The 20,701-nt window shown below is 42.0% G+C and overlaps 1 protein-coding gene across 13 annotated transcripts in view; it reads left to right on the top strand.

Annotated features, from left to right (window-relative positions):
* Positions 1-20,701, top strand: part of Erc2 (ELKS/RAB6-interacting/CAST family member 2) — a 1,000,708-nt gene that overhangs the window by 884,481 nt on the left and 95,526 nt on the right. The window contains exon 21 of one of the 13 annotated variants that reach the window (XM_063257306.1): positions 19,691-20,145. The exons of the other annotated variants lie outside the window; for them this stretch is intronic. The gene's annotated coding sequence lies outside the window, so the exon portion shown is untranslated. Of the gene's footprint in view, positions 1-19,690; positions 20,146-20,701 lie in introns of those variants that run through there. 13 annotated transcript variants of the gene reach the window in all.

Genomic DNA, 20,701 nt, shown 5'->3' with positions numbered 1-20,701 from the left:
GCCTTAGGTCCTTGCTATTGTGTTTTGTAGTCTTCACGGCACTGGTCACCGTAGGGGAATTGTGAACGTATCTGCTATGGTCATCAGTAGAATATTCACCCATGGCAAGTGCACATGGTTAGCATCGTGAGTGCAGACCCTGGAATAGTGCTGGAACTGCACTTGGTTATTTAATGAAATGAATGATCAAGAAACAAGTAGTTGCTTTGAGGGTATAATTACATAATACAGGTGTTTTAAATTCTTCAGTCATTTAGAATATAATCCAAAAGTAGTGAGAGACAGGAACTTCAAATTACTCTAGCAAAATAATTGGGAAGTCTAAAAACCTTAAGGTAACTACCTAAAGTGCTTTCCCTTCACTGTATCAGGAGTGCTTCAGGTTCTGGCATCTGAGGGTCCTTGGAGATAAAGCGTCTTCCCTCAGGACGGGTCATCAAAGTAGGAGCAGTTTGAGTCTTCCAGAGTTCAGCACTCAGGGCTTCTGATGGTCTCTGGGAGTGCAGCCTCCCATCCCCTGCTGCCCTGGCCGCCCTTCTGATACCAAACTGCACAAGATACATTGCTCATTAGCAGAAGAGAGCACTGAGGCCTGCAAGTGTAATGAATTCCTGCTTATGAAGGGTAATTCTTGTCTTCAAGCCTGAAGACTGGCCTTTTCCAGGCAGAGTTTTCTTTTTAGCCCTTTATAGTGATCTGTCTGCTGCTGTTTTTCTATTGTTCCATTGCTATTTCTTACTCCCAAATGGCAGAAATCCCTGGATAGCTAAGCTCCCAGTTCTCAACTCCATTTGTATTAAAAATTCCCCCTGTAAAAAGGACTTGTGGTGTCCAGATTTCAGCAGGGCTCGCAGGACATTCTCTACAAAGTATCATGTGTCAAGGCTGAAGTCCTGAGGAAGAATCCAGTTACATGGGAGTTCAAGTCCGCAACTGCTCTTCAGGCATTTTGATCTCCCGCACAGTGTCACTTTGAGTTCCACTAATTCGTCCTGGGGAGGAGAGAAAATACTCCAAACAGCCAGGTTCCTGGCTCAGCTTCCATCCGAGCCTTTGGTTTTTCATCTATTTTCAATCACCTTTCCACAGGCCTTTTCCAGCCGAGCCTGAGGGACCGAGCCTGGGGGACTTGAATCCAAGAAAGAAGGACAGGGCTGAACAGAGCCCTGCTCTGGGCTGTCTGTGAGCTGACAAGGGTCTTCATCACAACAATGGAAGGAGAGGTGGGGCGGGGCACAGGTAAATGGATGGAAAACAGCAACAGCAGTGAGAAAAAGAGATGATCCCTGAAAATAAAAGCTGACAATTTGAAAAGACTGTATGATACCTGCACTGTCCGGCATGGTAACCGTAGCCACATATGTCAATTAAATTTAAATTAACCTTTTTTTAAAAAATAAAAAATTCAAGCATTTCTCAAATAAATTTTCTCAAATAAATTCCTCTATAAAACAGAATGGAAAATCCAAGTTGCCAGCAGGTTCAGTGTCTAGTGAGGGCCTCAGGAGCAGACAGCAGAAGGCCGCGGGCATGAAAGGCCTATACCAGTTCCCTGCATTACATAAACCTGTAAGTCTAATCACCTCTGAAGGACCCCACCTCTTAGGGATCCACTATCATGAGGATCTAGTTTCAAACTGAATTTTCAAGGGGATGCAATTAAACGATAGCTGTAGGTTTTAGGTGGACTCCAAGAACTTAACATTTCTTTCTTTTTTTTTTTTTTTAAGAGTAAACATATATTTAAGGCTTTTCATTTTTTACCAGAAAAATTTAAATTGTTTAGGAAATTTTCAAATCAATTTTTATGGTTTAGATCTAAAATGTACCTCAAAGTTTCATGTTTGGAGCTGGCACTTGGTGGGAAGGTGGGACCCTGGGAACATGACTTGGAAAGGGGTATTCTTTTTTTTTTAATTTTCAATTTTTTGTTCCTAGATATTTGCAGCCTCTCTCTCTCTCCTTCTCCCCCTCTCTCCCTTTCTCTCTCTTTCTCTATCTCTCTTTCTTTGTCTCTGTCTCTCTCTCTCTCTCATGTTAGTAGTACAGAATGGTGAGGCTCCTTGGAGAAAATGGTACAAGAGGTTATCATATCTTAATCATTTTCAGTCCCACTTTCCCTTTCTCTCCCTTTAATTTTTCCCCATTTCCAAAAGTCTGCCTTCTAGTTTTCTGTCATCTTTCACTCACTCATTCATTCATCTGTTTACTTGTTTATTATTTTAGATTTCACATGTTGCTATTTAAGTTTTTTAGTAATTAACTAAACATCAACAGAACTTTAAATTCAGCTCCCCAGTTGCACTAGTCATATTTCAGGTGATACAATAACCATGTTAAATTAGCACCTTGTGCTACCATATTGGGCAGTGGAGCTCAGCCCTATCTTTATCACACGATGTAGCAAACAAATTTCCAGTGTCTTGGAAAGTCATGCAATCATGTCTTCTAAATATGTCTTTCTCTATGTAAAAGAAAGGAAATGTAGAAAATACAAACTAATTGGGATGAAAAATAGGGACATAATTAAAATATCGTAAGGACATTCTTATAAAATGAATTGTAAATCATATCCTGTCAATGTATTTTAAAAGTTAGACACAATGAACAATTCATTAAAAGTTTTCTAAAATTGACTCAAACTAGCCAGCCTGGATATATTAATAACCACCAAAAGAACCAGTAACAAAAATATGACCCCATCCCCCCCCTTTTTCCCACTGGACGGGGCACCTGGCCCAGACGATTTTGCAGCCAGATTCTAAAAGTCCAAGGAAAAGCTAACCTATAAATAAAAGTGGAAAAGTCTCTGGACTGAAGACTTTGGTTCTGATGACTGACTGTCCATGCCTCTTCTTTTCTGTGAAGTGGTTACACCAAGAGGTATAGTCCTGTGGGTCCGTGACTTTAAGACACTTATCTTCTCACTAATCTCTCTCATCTAGACCATTCACAGCTGGCAAGAATCAATCTGTGTGTGATCTGTGGTGCTGAAGCTGATTGTTAAGTAGATCCCGAGGAGAGGGATATTTCTACTGAAATAACTGGTGCTGTGGCTCTGGGGAGCTTAAGCTGACCTTTAGTTTGTTCCTGCCTCATTCAGGGGGATTTTCCACTGAAAAGAACTTCCTCACACCCCAGAATAATAGCACTGCCCATAAGGTGTGTGTGCATATCTGTTTCATATTAATACCCACAGGGAAAACTTCTAGGATGATCCCCACATAGGCACAAATCCAGGTATCTGTGTGACATCCAGTCAGGGAGGAAGATGCTGGTTCCACTTTAAAGGCTAAAAACTGAGAGTTGGATACATTGCTAATTGCCCGCAGTCCTGTGGATCTTGTGTGCCATGTAGAATACCAGGTTGGAGAGATCCTAATGCTGCATGAATAACAAATTGTGGATGTGTGTGTCGCTTTGGCAGTGGTTAACGGTGTTTATATTTGGGTTTGATTTCTTTGGTGAGCGGTATGATTCTGTGCCACATTCTTATGAGAGGTTACTTTTCCAGTGCTACTTTATCCAAGAGATCTGGGAAGCTATTTATTTCCTTCAGTAATCAAAGCAATTACTCAGTTGGGCTTTATTCAGTAAGAAAGCGGAGCTGGCTAGTGAAAACCAGTATTATGTTGTAATAGTAGCCAATTGTATAAGTAAAGGGTGACAAAATGATACTTGCTTAGGTATTGCAGGGTCTCAGTGGATAGGAGGATCCTTCAAGTATATGCTTTGGCCAACTTAAGGAAGCTTCTCCAGTATTTTGTTCCTACTGGTTTCTTGGGGAGTCTGAGTCCTTATATCCATGACCAACAAGGCTGATCATTGGTGCTGATCAGCAGTAGGTTATTTGCCTGACCTCCTTTGCTTTTATGGCTTTTCTCAAACTTGGTTTCCTGGGGAAGCAGATTGCATGCTCAGTCCTCAAGACGATTCTTCAGGGATCAAAAAGGCATGCCAGGGAGAGAGTTTCCCATGTTACCCACTTCCTTGGCTATGCATTCCAAACTTACTGGGTCAAACATAACTCACCTCCACAACTTGGGTTGTGCAAGATGGACTTTGAGAAACTTAGGTAGCTGAGAAAGTGTTCAGTAGGATAATAGGGTACTTCTTTAGAAGTTTTCTGAATATATCACAAATCTCCTGTAGAAATGCAGACATGCTTTTTAGGCCCTTTGAGTTGACATGGAGGCTCAGAGGGATAATGCACCCTGAATTTAACTGTGGTTTAAGGCTTTGTGTTGCTCTAATCACCAGCACAATGTGTCATCTCTTTTCCTCTCTCTTATGAAATAAAGTCTTTGCCTTTTACAAGACATAAAATTTAAGTTATTTCTTTAAATGAAAAAAAATGATCACCATTTCCATTTGGTCCTATACTTTGGGAAAGACTTGGTTTCCATGGAAAGATGGAAGTGAGTTAGATGTGTAACACAAAGTATACAAAATACACGTCCTCATTTACTTATCTTGACTCCTCAGTTTGTCTATAAGGCATTAAATGGCTAATATTAAATGTTAATGAGGTCACAGAAAGAAGTGAACTGGAACTAGTCAGGGACTGTGTCTCAAGCAGGGGCTTGTGGATCAGGTTTAGGACCTCAGATTTCTTGCCTCTTTTTTTTTTTTCTAATACAGCTTGGCAAACACCCTACCACTGAGCGACACTCAAAGCCACCCCTTCCTTTTCAGTTTTGAGACAGGGTTTCACTAAGCTGCAGGCTGGCCTCAAACTCTTGATCCTCCTACCTCAGCCTCCCAGAATTCTGGATTACGGATGTGCACAACCATACCTGGCTTTTTTCTCACTCCTTGTCATAAAACACCAGTGAAATGGTCACCATTCTTTTGGCCACTTTGAGATGAGCCAGGTGTTGTGTCAGAGACCTTTTGTCCCTATGGAATCAGGCACTCTTATTCCTTTCTGCACAGCAAGAGGCTGTTTGGACTGAGTCAGTGCCCCAATGCAAGGCTGCTGAGACCCATCCAGCCGGGCATCTAGTCCAACCATGGCCAAAGCCAGTGAGTCCTCCTCCTGTAGCACACCCTCGCACCAGGATGGTCTCTCTGTCCTCTCAGCACAGTCAGAGGTGAGCCCCATCTCCACCCCACCCCCCACACCTCAGTGGTTTCCTTGACTCAGAGCTTTCCCAGCCCGTCCAACATCCAATGTGTCAGCCCAGCAAGGTTCATCTTCCTGAAACCTTGCTGTCTCTGCACAGCTCCCCTTCCTGACAGTTTGCCAGCTTTTTCCTGTTTTCAGCCACATCAGATTCAGTTGCTTCTACTAGGCCTCAGATTCTTCCGAAAAGTGTCCCCTGTGCAGTTTTTATGAGTTTTCCACCACTCTCAGATAATGAGGTATTTTTCCTCTTCTAAAAATAGTGTTCATTACTTTTTCCATGTCTTTATGATTATGACTTACAATTATTCAAAATTCCTATTATCTGCCTAAATCCTATTTATGGGATTCAGACTAGAAATACTTCTTTAGGAGATTTCTCTACATTTGTAACATTGTAATTATGTCCTATGTCCTGACCTCTTGAAACTCTTCATCCTAGGCCAGTTTTCCTGACTTTTCTCCTAGTCTCCACAGAACCTCCTTTAATGACCTTGTTCCCACCTAAACTGCAGGTTCTTTAGGCAAACACTATTTCAGGTGAGAAGAAAATAGAAGGGATGAAAGCCTGAATGGAGAGGCTAAAGTGTGGAACAGACTGAGTAGCCAGCACCTCCTTGCTGCACTAGGAGCTGGGGAGTCCTACTGTCCTCAGATGCATGTGGGGAGTGACCATGGACTTAAAGAAGGGAACAGCAAGAACCCTTTGCCTGAAATCTGTTTAGCTGATAGAGACCGTGTCTGGAGAGTCTCCAGACTCCCCCAACTCTGAGTTCTCAGCTTCTCCCTTAGTTCCCAACAACTGGGAAGTTGTGTGTCGAATCAGAGTACGTTATTTTGGAAAAGCTGTCCAAGTTGGCATGTTCCGTTTAGAATCATCTTGACATCCGCGCAGCCAACGTAGATCCAGCCTTACTTCTCCCCGCTCGGTAATGCAAGCCTCTTCTGTTTGGTATTAGATGCTTTAACCCTGTGTGAAAAGGTAGAGCACGCATAAAAAGAGCCAGCTATATAAATTTTTAACAGCAGAAAGCATTTCTGTAAGATGCTTGAAAGTGAACTACAGTTTGGTCATTTGAGGGAATTTGGGACTCCCTAGGTCAGTATACTGACAATCTCCCTCGCACATTTAAGCAGCTCATTTGAAAGGATTGCTGGTAGTTTGAGGCTGGCACCTGCCCATACTTCAGATGACTTTCAAGTACTGTGGTACATTTCCCTCACTAAGGTCTTTTGCCTAGTAGATGTTATTGGAGTTTTTTTTTTTTTCTTTTTTGTCAGATGCAACTGTTATTATTATCAGAAATGCCCAAAAGGAAAATAAGAAAAATTCAGAATGGATTGAATATTAAATTAGAACTTGACAAATGTAACTCTTTGAAACTCTGGTCACACTTCTCTTGATAGAGAATGTTTTGCTTTTTCTCTCCATAGCCCCATTATTTGTAAAGGTAGATTGCGCCTCCCAACCCGGCCTAGTGAATGTACCCTAAGTGCTGACTCCACACAGAATGAAGGAGTCAGCACTGTGCTGGAGGAAGCCTGGCCTCAGCATGCAGGGTGATTTTAAGGCACACAGTGACACACATCTGATCTTCAAGTTCAGCTGGGGGATGCGACAATGTCAGCTGTGGGTGGAGGAATGGAGCAGACACATTTGGGTGGGAGAGAAATAATGACCTTTCCCAATTGTGACCAGTTGGCTTTGTGGAAAGGGTGCCACTGTGTCTGATCTTTGAGTAAGAAAGATAGCGCCTTGTGTCACTTAAATACAAAGTGCTGCGTGACTTTATTCTCCCAATTTCATCTCTCACCACGCTAGTCAGGTGTGGGAAGCACTACCCTCCTTGACTGTCCTCAAATCCATATTCCAGGTCTTTGTTCTTGCTTCTACTGCTGTAAATTTTCTTCTCTCCCAGTTAGCCTGGCTATCTCCTTGCATTCACTGAGGCTCAAACTAGGAATGCCTTTTCCTAAGAAATCTTTCCACCTCCCCTCACTAACTTTCAAAAGTGAAAAAGCTATACTTCAGTGATTTCAGAATGTGTGTGCATGAATCTCCTACAGTCTGTTACCACTTTGCTTTATAATTATTAATATATCTGGGGGCTGGGGATTTAGCTCAGTGGCATAAGCGCCTGCCTTGCAAGCAGGCAGTCGTGAGTTCGATCCCTGGTACCGATAAAAAGGAAAAAGACAAAAAAAAAATTATTAATATATCTGTGTCTGTAGCCAGTTGGGACTGCCTCAATCTCGGTATCTCCAGCCTTTTACGGTGCCTAGAATATCATAGATGCCCAGGGTCCCTGTTGAAATAAGACACAGCAAGAAGTGATACTCCACAAGGGAAAAGGAGAAGCTATAATCTGTCTTGATGAGATCCTCCAACCCCCCAATATATTGCACTCTTTCTTCAGTGTCACCCTATTCTGCTTTTCATGAGGGAGTAGATGCATCCCTCATGAAAAGTATAAACCCACTTGTCTTCAGGGACAAGTTTCACATCTGGCCAGCCCACCACTTGAGATTTTTTTTTTAATCACAACATGTCTCAAGAGCTGTTATCCCCCCATTTAGGTCATTGGAGGAGAAAAAGAGTGTGATCAAAGACACAAAATCTAGGGGAAGTTTTAGAGGCACATTGTGGTTTTTATGGATACCAAAAGAGAGCAGAGTGGAAATGGGGCCTGGGTGATCACAACACGAGGAAATGCTTCAAAGGTCTCCTGGCCATCTTCACACGCAGACATCTTTCATATCCGTGTGAGATAAAATCACCATAAAAGATCATAAACCACTGTCAGGGTATTTGACAGGCCCCATAGGTAGTTGCTCTGAGCCAGTAAAAGCACCTTAATTGACCTAAATGACAACAGTTATGTTATAAATATGTAGAATTTATGACCTGAGAAAGTATAATCACATCGTCCATCAGTTAAGTCTGCATAGGAGAAGCTTGAGGATTTAAGATGGGACTGCAAGTTGGAAAAATCTGATTAGCCTTAACTTTATGGCGGACACAGAGCTAAGTGAATCTGAGTGCTTTCAAGTTCCTGATCCCTGGGAGTTAAAGGCAGCCGTGTTTCAGAGTTGGTAAAAGCCACCCAGTCCCTCTGTGCAGCTGTCATTTTATTGGCCTTGTAAAGTCTCACATTCACCGTGACAAATCCAAGACCATATACCTGCGAAGAAGAGATGTTTTAGATTATAGGGAGCAAAGGAGGCAGACAGTGGGTTAGTGGTGAAAGGTACATGTTTATGCCCAGTCTTCTCTGGAATGTGCAGAGTCATTGTGAAAAGCAAGCACGTGCTGCCCACAGGGCTCTCCAGGCTCCAAGGAGATGCCATGTCCTCTCCAGTGCTTACCCAGGTGACGGTGGGGTTGGGTAAATCAGTTCATCATCTAAAAACTGCACATTTTCAAGTTAGTTGAAAACCAAAAATTTTAAAACTTGATTCCTTTGCTGAATTGTTTCTTGTTGTTTTATTAAGCAATGACAACATCAGAAACAAAAATTTTAAAGCTAGTTCATAAAAAGATACATTTCAAAAGAAATACATCAAAGATATCAGTTTGATATTATTGATCACTTAAGTGATTTCCCAGGGACTCACTGATCCATGTATTGAAGTGAGTTTCAAGGTAAAAGTCAAACACTCAGCCTACTCCAAATGTGCAAAACTGCAAATGTGAACAGTCACTGTGCAGGCAATGACGACCTCAGATTATTTAATTAGTGCTGTGGCCTGTGAAGTTGGAAGTTTTCTTTAATGAATTTGAGCATAACCCTTCAAAGAAAGCTCCAATTGAAACCCATAGGAAACCAGTTGTCTTTGAAGTTTATCTTAGATTAACCAAAATCTTTCAGTTTACTCTGTTTTGTAATCTATGGAAGATTCTGGATTTTGAAAGAAACATTGTTGTGCTTTGACTGGTATTAGCCTAAAACAGTGATATATACTGCATGTGGAAACACTTTCAACTTCCAGGAACTCGATTTATTGATAAGGAGGTCACCCTTATCAATTTGCAAAGATCCATTTTGTATGAGATCCTTGCCCTATCCACACTCTAATGGGTTCTGAGGGCCAGATGACCCTCATACAGGGTAGTGCATATGCCATTTGTTACTTCTCAGTGAGAGGAAACAAAGCATCTGTATGGGTTTTATTTTTATCATACTTTCCACTGTACTTTCACACCCTAAAATACTGCATCTCCCAAATCCGGAATGTTAGCCTTACAGTATGGGAGAAATAGGAAGTCTGGAACTGATTATGACATTATGAAACAGGGAGATGCAGAAATGTGAGGGTCTGTGTACAAAGGCGTAAGTCCTGGAGTATGCTGAGCCTGGTGTGAAGGACACATCATTTTGAGTTTGGTCCCTGCTTTTACATTTCAGCGTAATACAACTTAGCATGTGCTTCGTGTAGCACTTAGGGAGCTTTTGGTATTAACAGAGTTCTTTTCTAAGGAAATCTCTTCGGCTTCTTTCAGAATTTGTCCAGTTTCCAGGTTCCAATAGGAAAAACATGGACATGGTTTTAATAGAAAAAGAGTCCTCCAGGTTTCTCAGCTTGCAGTTCCTTTGCTCCAGTTTGGCGCTGGCTTTAAGTGCAGCAGGCTGGCTTGCTGAGGGAGTAGGCGGCCTTCCTGCCCTGATTTCAGGAAAGGTAGAAATGGAAGGCATCTGGGAGTACAGCTGCTGGGAGCTGGAGCCCACTTGCAGTCCTCATTTCACTGAAAATATACCCGCGAAAAAGCTACAGCGCTGCCAACACTGGCTCCCCTGGTGTCCTTCAGGTGTCTCTCCAGGAAGAGAGCCTGGGTCTTTCCATAATGTGGTTCCCTGTTGATCAGGAAAGTGATGGGTGGGAGGTTTTTATTTGTTTGTTTGTTTTAGAGTGTTGAGGCTGGGGATTTAGTTTAGCCACATAAGCGCCTGCCTTGTTTAATCCCTTGTACTGATTAAAAAGAAAAAATAGAGTTTGAACAGATTTCTAAAGAAAATACATTTCTATTAAAAATTTCAAATAATTCAAAGGTTTTAGGGCCAGGAGTCCAGCTTAGTGCTCTCCATGCATGTGGCCTCCATTCGATTTTCTCTTTCCCCATTTAAGTGAGAAACACCTACATTATTTGCATTGTGTGCCCCTTAATTATGAACATTTAGTTCTTTTTGCATGTTCGCTATTAGATTTCTGAAGCTCCTTTTGCTTAACCTTTATTCACATGCCTAATACTCTCTGTAGAATACATTCCGGACAGGGAAGTTGTGGCCTCACAGAGAGACTTTGCATCTGCTCTGTCTTGAAAGACGCTGTCTCATCACATGTACCCCTAAGGCTTTTGTGCCATTTTGTTTTGCTTTGTCTTGGTGACATAACTTCAATGTGTACAGAATTCTCAGAATTTTCTTATATGTTGTAGGGTACCAAACAATAAAAACACCCACATGTAAAACTTTAAAGCCCATTTAAGAAGAGATGGAAAATGTCCTTGCGAAGTGAGCACGAGTGCTAGGGCAATGTGTGATCACACTCACTTCCCACTCATCAGCATGGCGTGCTTTGCCTCCTGCAGGACAGTCCCTGGACTGCATTTTAGGAGGCATCACCATAAACCTTTTCCTAGTTTCCTCATTGGGTCAGTTTTCTTTGTTTCAGATAAGACCCATGGCAGGGGTGTCAAAGCTATGGCAAGGATGCCACCGCTGGCTGTTATCACTGAAAGTTCTAAAAGGTTCACCATCTATGACTTTAGTCAGTGAAAGGGAAGTGACCGGGTTAGAAATGGCAGGAGGTCCTGCTTTCCTTGCTTCGGCCTTATATAACCCTGACACAACTCTTATTGTGCTCATTTTTTTTAGGTCTTGTGTTGTGAATCTGTGACTTCTTGGCCATTGAAGGGTCTAAGGTTTGGAGCCCTTTTACCCTTTTATTAGTGAATTCACTGAAGTGTTAGGCAGACAGAAAATGTTCAAGTGGCAGGCAGATAAACTTGTTAAGTCTCTGAGAGTCTTTCCTTCCTTGCTCTGGGAGTTAAAAGGCAATTAGATCTGTAGGTCTTTGCTGGCTTGTTTATTGGCGTTTTACACATTGGTGTTGAAGAGACAGGGCCATGTTAAACATTCCGATCCTGCTGGCCAGGGGAGAATGAGACCTCAGCCTGGCTCTTCAGGGACAGCCTTGTCAAAAAGCTGGAGGAAAGTTGTTTAAATATAGTACCTGTGCTCTCCAACGCTCATTATCGGTGGGAAATTGTGGTGGGCCAGCTCCATGCTGTGTTCCATTTCCTGGGAAATGGTTTTATGGAAGGGCAGTTGATGAAAAGGTTCATTTCTTTGGTAATTAGTAGCTGCCTCACAGTGCGAGCGAGGGTAGCGCACGCTGAAAATGTTTCTGTGAGAACCCTCCTGAGAGACAGTGACATCCGCAGATTTCCACCAAGTGCCCTGATTCCCTCTGGGGCTCAGTCTCTCTAGCCAGCCTAGGCCTGGGGAAAAAATTGTGAAGGAGATGGATCTTGGGTTTTAGCAACAATGTCCTTCTCACACCCTCCCTACTCTTTCATACCACTGTGTTGGAAAAGCGACAGAGATTCTCATCCCCACCCCAGCCTGGAAATTAGTATTTTCTCAGCATTGGCATGAATGACTCTTGTTGACTCAGTCAACAAAACTGATGCAAATTTCCTCAGCTTGATGTACTTCAGTAATTTAAAATATTGGCCAGGGAGTCAGGCAATCCTGAGTTTGATTTTGGGCTCTTTGTGGCTTAATCAATCTGTTTTTCCAGCAGGAATAAAATAGGAATAAATAGAATCCCTCCCATGCTGGTTTGTTGAGAGACTAAACGAAATACTGTGGGAAAGTGCTTACTATGGCACATAAGAAAAGCACAGTAAAGCTGTTATTGTTACTGTTAAAACACAGATTGTTAAACACATATATTAGCATATATGTACAAATATACCTATAAATACACACAACTGAATGTCATTTACACTTCTAAACAACGCTTGACTATTTTAATTTCACCTGAACAGTGCACTACTGAAATATAAAAGCCTGCATGTAGAACATGAGAAAATCCTTGCTTACTTCCGGAACACCTGGAATGTAAGCATCTTCAGTTTCCACCGCTGACCATGGTGCTCTGCCATTAGTGGGACTCCTTTGCTGAGTGATTGCTGCTTGTCCAAATCTCGATTTCTGAAGACTTAGGCACTCTGCCTTGATTCCCTCCACCGAAGAAAACATGATAGACAGCCACAGCTTTTATTCCCTTTCTGCCCTTCTCGTCCTGAAACTAATTTGCCACAGTGTCTTGCCAGCGCCTGTGCAGGGACTTCCTCTAGCCCAGCGAGTAATGTGGTTCTGATTAAGGACATCCTATAAGACCCAGGAGGGTGGCCAGGGAAGGAAACTTGCCTGAGACTCCAGAGCGCATTTCCGTCCTCCCGTCAGATAAACCATATTGAAGACCAGAGGTATAGAAAGTTTATCACTGGGAAGAGTCTGAAGAGAATGAAAGCAAATGGCTGACAAATTGGCCTCTCTTATGCAAAGCTGACCGGCTCCGCCTGCCTTCACTGGAAAGGGGCTATGCCGGCCCTGCAGCCAAATGGCTCTGCAGCAGTCAGCAGGCTGTTTGAAGTCGGCTTGCAGCCCCTCTAACAACATGGCCTCTGCTGGATCACCTCCTCAGAAAGGCAGGAAAATTTAATTTAACCTCAAACATCCTGGTTTAAAAATGAGAATTCATTCTTCTTCTTAGTGCATGCAGTGTTAGGGCAAAATATCTGTTATTTAGAAGCAAAGGACTTTTTTCCCCAACTGTTTTATGAAAGGGGTCACAAATGCTAAACATTGCTTTCTTCTGTAGAGGCTAAGACCTTTCCTGCGGCTTACCAGGGCACTCTGAGAGGACTGGGAGATAGCTCTGAGAACGTGGGAGACCCTGTCTGCTCTCCCTGGGTTCCCAGGGCCTCTGCATCCATGGGACGAGGACGAGAGGGCCACTTAGGTAGTGGCGTTTGGAAAGCTTGGAGTTCTTTACCAAATATCTCAGAATCTGCTAATAGTTGTAACTCTAATATGATTTTCTTGTTAATCTCTGTCAAACCATGAAATCTGATATGTTAACCATGACTAAGCCGTGAAATTTGTCAACTTTGTCTGTGATTTACACAAGCTCTGTATTTTTTTTTTTTTAAGTCTTAACACAAAGTGCAGAACATTACTTCCCAGCATGTTCTTCCCAGCAGGCTGCTAGTACCCTGTGACAACAAATAAGAGCAGACCATAGACATTTCTCATGCTGTTTCAGGGACCAAAATCAGATAAGATAAAACCTAAAACCTAAACAATTTATTTTCCTTTGAGGTGATAACCGAACATTGCAGGTTTGCTTATGTATCAGTATCAAATATAAACATCCCCAATAGTTTCATGGTTCATGTCATTGGGCTTAATAAGCTTCGTTAATGTTGTAGGTTGTTTGTGAGAATGAGCAAAATATGTGTTTTTTTGGTTGTAGTTTGTATAGTTAATCTCTCAGATAGTAAGAGTGTGGGCTCTGGTTGGAAACTCTTACATATTGCGTAGGTGAGTAAATTTGCGGATGCCAGTTAATATCTTCTCTTAGTTTTTTCTCTGAAAACCAGGGATGGTACTACTGGGAAGTAGTATGTAGGTGGCTTAAAGGCACAAAAGAGATGTTACCTGTAAACCTCAGAGGTGGGCACACCTGTCCTTTTCCCATCCGGCTGTCATCCTTGATATCACACAATATAATAGATCATCGAGTAACCAAATTATCCTCAAATGAAAATTAACACAATTAGGGGAAGTATGTTTTATTTCATCAGAGAAAAAGCAAGCAGTGTTTGGCAAGGCTGGATCAGTGCACGTACGTAGTGAGGGAGTGTAGGGCAGAGGGAGAAAGGAATGCTAAGGAGCTGGAGTGTGGCTGGGCTGCAGCTCGTGTGTTGTTGTTTTTTTTTTAAATCCTGATCTGCCAAATGTTTTTTCTTGGACTCAAGAAAAATGCCCAGATCCTCCCCAACTGTCTCAGACCTCTGCTTCGAAGAAGCTAGGATCAGATAATGAGAAGACTTGGAACTCAGAGTACTTTAACTTTGGTCATCATGTAGCCAGAGTTTTAAAGCCTTTCTTTCTTTCTTTCTTTCTTTCTTTCTTTCTTTCTTTCTTTCTTTCTTTCTTTCTTTCTTCCTTCCTTCCTTTCTTTCTTTCTTTCTTTCTTTCTTTCTTTCTTTCTTTCTTTCTTTCTTTCTTTCTTTCTTTCCTTATTTCCTCCTTTCTTTTTAACATGAAATCTTGTCCAGTGCTCCAGAACCTAAATGAGCCCTTCCGGATACCTCTCTGCTAGACCTGTAGGACACAACCTGTGAAAGCTGTCAGGCGGGTGTGTTCATTAAGGATAATGAAACGGTAGCCCACAGAGTTTAGGGAGCTGGCACACCTCTGACCCTGGTCATTCCACCTTGATTTACTCAGTTCCCTGGCCATTGCCCAACCTCCTCCTTTCCTATCAAACAAGAGTAAAAGGAAAGCAAGGTATAAAACTTCAGGATGGCTTTGGTCCACCTGCCTGTCTTCCAGACCCTTGAAATGTCTGTGAACACTGCCACAGAATGCATAAAACCTCTGTCCACCTCAAAAACAAATCTCCACAGAAATGTAGGAATGTGTATCTGTATATTTTTCTATTGAGAAGGTTCACAACGTTTATCAGATTCCCTCAAAGTCATTTGTGACCCCCCAAAGGGTTAAGAACACTTTCCTATAATTTGGGCCCCTAAAAATCACATTCCCAGTTCTGAGTGTGAATTGTAAGGTTGACGATTACATCCACTTTAACCTTTCAAGGCAAATGTGGCATATAATCCTACGAGTGCCTGAGGTTCCAGCCTTGCGTGTAAAACAACAGGTGAGCTGTAGATACTTCAGGCTGTCTCTGCAGCTTTAGTTCTCAGCCTAAAATCTAACTGGAACTAGGCTCTTATCACCTGGGAACCTAGATAGTTCAAGTTAGTGAATAAAACATTTATTTACGATGGTGTAGACAAGTACTCATTTACTTACTCAATTCTGCTTTACTCCTAGCTTAAGGTTGCCAGATTTAAGAAATATAGGAGCATTTGGGGAGATGGCACAGTGGCAGAATATTTTCCTAGCATGTTTAGTGCCCTGAATTCAATCCCCAGTACCACAGAACAAATAACTACAAAGAAAGTGTAACCAATTAATATTCAAATCTCAGATAAATAACAAATATTTTTGAATTTTTGTTTGTTTATTTATTTGTTTTGGTACTGGGGATCAAACTCACAACCTTGTGCTTGCCAGGCAGGTCCTTATGCCACTGAGCTACGTCGTAGGCCCCAGAAATATTTGTAGGTAAAGGAAAAAATGGGTTTGCTTTGCAGATGTAGAAATAGTCTTCTTTCAAACCTAGAACTTTCATTGGAGAAATTATAAGAAGTATTCTGTAAATAGTCAAAAGATCTTTTGGAATAATAGAAATGTTCACAGGCTGGTTTATAGTGATGGTTTTAATTCTATAAATTACTCAAAATGACTGCACTTTACACTTAAAATGAGTAAACTTATGGTATACAGATTGTACTATGGAATTATACTATACTTTTAAAAATTAAGGGACAGCTGTGCTTAAGTTTTTATTCTGAGTTTCAGACAAAGATTTGAAAATATGATGAAAATCGTACATCTACTTCTTACAATAAAGTGTGTAAGTACCTGCACCAAATTTTGTGCACTCTGTGGATTTACCAAAGCTCCTCTTTGGATGCTGTCTCCTTCCTCAGTCAAGATGCTTAGAAACCTTTTCTTAGTGTTGAGGGGAAAGACTGTCTCTGGCTGAAGCACGAGTTGCAGATTTGAAAGTCTTTAGTTACTGACGATAAGGGTGACCTCTTCAGACACTTGCCATCCAAAGCTTGGCTTTTCTGTCTTAGCTTTCTGTCTGCTCTGCAGACTCCTGTTCCTACCCTGACTGACTTCTTAGGTACCCAAAGGGTATTACTATGCCAGCATTAAGGACTCAGTCAGGAGGCCTCTCCACCAAAACACACAGTACTCATCCTGCCATTCTGCTAAGATTGGGACATGCAGCACTCACTGTTCTATCTCAGTTGACATACCCAGGGATTTGGAAGGACACTTGTGGGCAGGGTGAGCATCTCACTGGGGACTAGCTAATTCTCAGTATCTGAGAAAATCACTCTTATTTACTATAGTTTGAGGTTTAACTCCTCCAGATTTAATTACTAACTTCTAGAAAGTTCAGTTGTTTATGCAGTTTATAAGAGCCACTTTGAGCCTCTGCTAGAATCTCAGAATAAGTTCTTTTCCTCCATTCTTTGTTCTGTGTGTTAGCTCTTTACAGATGTTTAAACAAACATCGATAGACCCCAAAAATAATTGGAGAAAAGCCAAGCCCCTCAGAGATCACTTTCTTCTTTTTGTTTCTCCAGTGGAAACACATCCCTGCCGAGCAGTCTGATTTCACTAGACTTAGCAGAGATATAAGAGCAGTCGGCCAGTGAGGGGCCAGAAGAGAGAGACAGCTGAAGCACGCGGGTGGCTGGAGGGGCGGCTGCACGAGGCCAGAGGAGCAAGCAGTTTGCCCCACTTGGACTCTGAGCTCCCTTACACTTTATCGCCCTATGGTAATAGAACCTCTGGTCGGACAGCCACAGAACCCAAACACGTTCGTGCCAGCAGTCCCAGCTGAGCCCAGTCCTCACACACACAGCTGCCTGGTGGTCAGAATTCAGAACTCCGAGGAGCCCACAAGCCTCTGCCTTAAAGCACAAGTTTGGCAGCTGGGATCCAAAGTGCTCCAGCATCCCTGGGCTGCCCTCAGCTGGCTTCCTGTGACAGGACATACCAGTGGTCCTCATTAAGAGGTCAAAACAATTCAGATCTCTCCTCCTCAGCCCAGCAACGCAGTGGGGATTTGGTGATGTCTAGCTCTTCTCATCCAAATCGGTCCTGGAAGAAGGGCTTCTGCTGGTCCACTCTTGATTTCCTTTGAGCACTAGAGGGCAAGTAAGTGCCTTTCCTTGAAAAATGTTCTAGAAACCCATCAGTTGTGCATATTTTAAATATCCACATTTGCCCAAATAAGGGAAGTGTTATTTATTATTATTATTACTATTCTTATTTTATAAAGTAGGTAAGTCTGAAGCCTTTTCTAGAGGAATCCTCTCTGTTCAGCCTGGCTCCTTGTTTTTGACTGAACCTGAATCCCAGCAACACTCCAGTCATCTTATGTTCACCTTTTCTTCTCTGTGGTGTGAGAAGTTAAATACCCACTTTGGATTCACTGTATAGATATCCGGGTGGATTTTGTTTTTCCTGTATATTCTTTTCTTCACATTGGTCTTTAGGTAAAATTATTGCCATTTGATACATTTTTCCTCCATCTTAGTTAATGGGTTAGCAAATCTTAGTGTTTTTGCCAGGTGTGGTGGCACACACTTATAATCTCAGCACTCAGGAGGCAGAGGCAGGAGGATTGTCACAAGTTTAAGCACAGCCTGGGCTACATAGTGAGCTCAAGGTTAGCCTGAACTACATAGTGAGATGTCATCTCAAACAAAACAAAACACTTAATGATTTTGTAGCTATGATAGTTTCTTGGGTGTTTTTGTTTTATTTTGTTTGTTCTAGTCATAGGACATTTTACATGGTTTGTCTATAGTTCTAAAAAGTGGTGGTTCTCTCACTTTCACATTTCAAGTAGAGGAGAACATGATACTGAAAGGAATCATATTTTCAATGGTGCAGTGACAAAAATCCAATGAATACCCCAGACATTCTGCTAAAGTTGTGGTGCTCAACAAGGGACGATCCTGGCCCAAACCCTAGACACATGATGATGTCCTCCAATCTTGCTAATTGTCCTCTACTGAGGAAATGGATGCTAGTGACAGCTGGTGAGTAGGAACTAGGGTACTGTTGTGTGTCCTATACGCAGTCCCAGCCATAGAAAAATACCTGGCCCCAAGCTTCCATAATACCAATATTTAAATCCTACCGTTAAAAGAATACTAGCTCTTTTTTTAAAAAAAAAACTTTCAAGGCCAAAGAAAAAGGCAAATAGAAACAAAATGCTCCATCTTGAATGCAAATGTCCTGAGTTCACATCTCCCATGATTCCCAGAGTTGCATACAAGGGGACCAGTGAACCAGGCAAAGTGCAAGGCTGAGGAGGTCTTCCCAGCTCTAGCAGCTGTCTTAACTCCAAGAAGAGAAAACTTTGACAGAAGTAGAAGACCAAAAAGTTACAAGGATGTTTAGTTTGTGATAAAAATCATTTTCCAGATTAAAGTGCTTCCTCCTGCCCATAAAATGGTATGTTCTTTAAATAACTCAAAAACTGGAGGCGTTTAACTATCAAGAGAAGGAGGCAGGATGCTGCTCACAGCCATGCTCAGTCAGTCCCGTCCTGTGATCAGGTCTGCCCAAGCTGTAGGCAGTGGCACTTTTCATACTTGCTGCAGCATGCTTTTGAAATAGCCCATATGTCCTCTCAGCATGGAGCAGTTTGGGAAGTGAGGGAAGGCTTCCTAAACCAGTTTTTCTTCCCCTATCTCCACATTCTCTTTCTCTCTTTTGCTGGTGGCAAGATGGCTGCCAGCCACCAGCGTTATATCTTCTCACATCAAAGCACGGTTCGGAAGAGGCCCTTCCCAAGCTTCTAAGCAAAGCGTCACTGTGTCTCATTGGCTTGGATGGGATCATGTGCTCATCCCAAAGCAATGCTGGGGCTGGGGAAACACTAGGAGCAAGCAGTTTGGCTTAGATTATGGCGTACTCCTCAGTCACAGTGGAACTCAGGGTGTTGCATATAAGCTGAAGTGGGGCAGATGGGTTACTGCCTCAAAGGGAAAGTTGGGGAACAATATAAAAGGAGAAATGAACGCATAGGAGGACACACACACACACACACACACACACACAAACATACAATTTGCTACTAAGAAGTTCAGTGTGCCACTGAGAAGCAACAGAAGACTTGGGTTCTCATCCTAGCATTCCAGTTAGTTAGCTGCTTACCGTGGGATAACTTTGTCATTCTTCCGTATCCTCTTTCCCATCTACAACATGGAAGTTACCATCAAGGAAGGTATAAATTATCTTAGAATATTAGAAGGAGTGTGCAAACTTACAATGGTAATAAATAGGTTAACTTCAGCTTCTAGAGTCTTGAAGAATCTAGACAGCTACAATCCACCAGCTAGAGCATATCAACCTTTGGAAGCCAGTGTCTAAATTTATCCAAGTCTCCATTGTCGCAGGTCGGAATGGGAAATCTTGTGAGGTCAATGATTAAGGTAATTGACTTGAAAAAGTCTCTAGTAAATGACATAATTGGTTTTAATTACATAATTATGGCATTTAAGGTGTGGGGGTGAAAGGTTACCATTGTATTTAGAAGTGAGATCCTCAAATGAAGCAAGAATGTTTAAGCCAGCATGTCTTCACATTTCTCTTTTTATTTTTTCAGAAGCAAGCCAGAGTAGGCTGGCCTTGGCCCTGGCAATTTGGGGATGATTAGCCTGCATGAGGCAGTGCTGGGGTTGCTCCTGCTATCATAGGAACCTTTGTGAAGAGATGGAAAGGGCTTCCGTAAAGACCTCGCTGTGATCTGAAGTTAATGAGCAGTGGGAACTCAACTGTCAGCAATTCAATCTGATTGGGCAGAGTAATTATATGATTGCCTCTGGTGTTTGCACATGCACAGGGATATTTTTATTGGAAAAAACCTAATTGCTTACTTACTTAGTGGAGGGAAAACCTAAACAAATTTGTGTTGTCATAGGTTAAGAAGACATCCTTTCTTTGTCTCATAAATAACTGTATGCTCTGCTTCCTAGGAGTGAGTGTTCTGTTTCTTTCTGTACTCAGGGATATTGCTTATAGGATGTGAATTATGTGATAATATTAAAACATAAAATGGTTCTTTGGACTGTGTGTTTTTTGTGAAACGAACCTGTGCTTACTGCCCTTTCTTAAGCCACCTTACAATGGTTTCTTTTATAACACACAGACCGTTGGAACCCTGGACAACAACACACAAGTTGCTGGATTTTCACACGTGTTTTGTTTTGGTTTGCTTTGTTTTTCCTCACATGAAGACCCTTTTGACAATATTGGCTTCAATAGCTTATCTCGTTTCCCTTAATTGCATAAGGCAATTATGGAGTTATTATGTCTGTGATAGCCTTGTAGACATGAAAAACACCAAGGTTAAGAAGCACAAAATGCTTCCTTTATAATATCTCAAGGAGTAGGAGGAAAGAGAAGGCAGAATGGGAGAGCAAAAGGAAGATGCCTTGGAGCTGTGGAGTTGGTGATGCCAAATTGGAGTCTTGTACCTTGTCTGTTTTGACAGTCCTCGCTGAGCACAGCATCCCACCCCTGCCATTGGTATGCAGGAAATAGCTCAGTGCAAATGGGTCTATTTTAGAGCCATTTGACTCCACAATGTTGTTTCTTTCACACTTGTAGTACAACC

The sequence above is a fragment of the Cavia porcellus genome, unplaced genomic scaffold (assembly GCF_034190915.1).
Source record: "Cavia porcellus strain 051 isolate PalLab524CR breed Dunkin Hartley unplaced genomic scaffold, mCavPor4.1 scaffold_10, whole genome shotgun sequence".
Taxonomy (NCBI): domain Eukaryota; kingdom Metazoa; phylum Chordata; class Mammalia; order Rodentia; family Caviidae; genus Cavia; species Cavia porcellus.
This window is presented reverse-complemented; position numbering and strand designations above follow the sequence as displayed.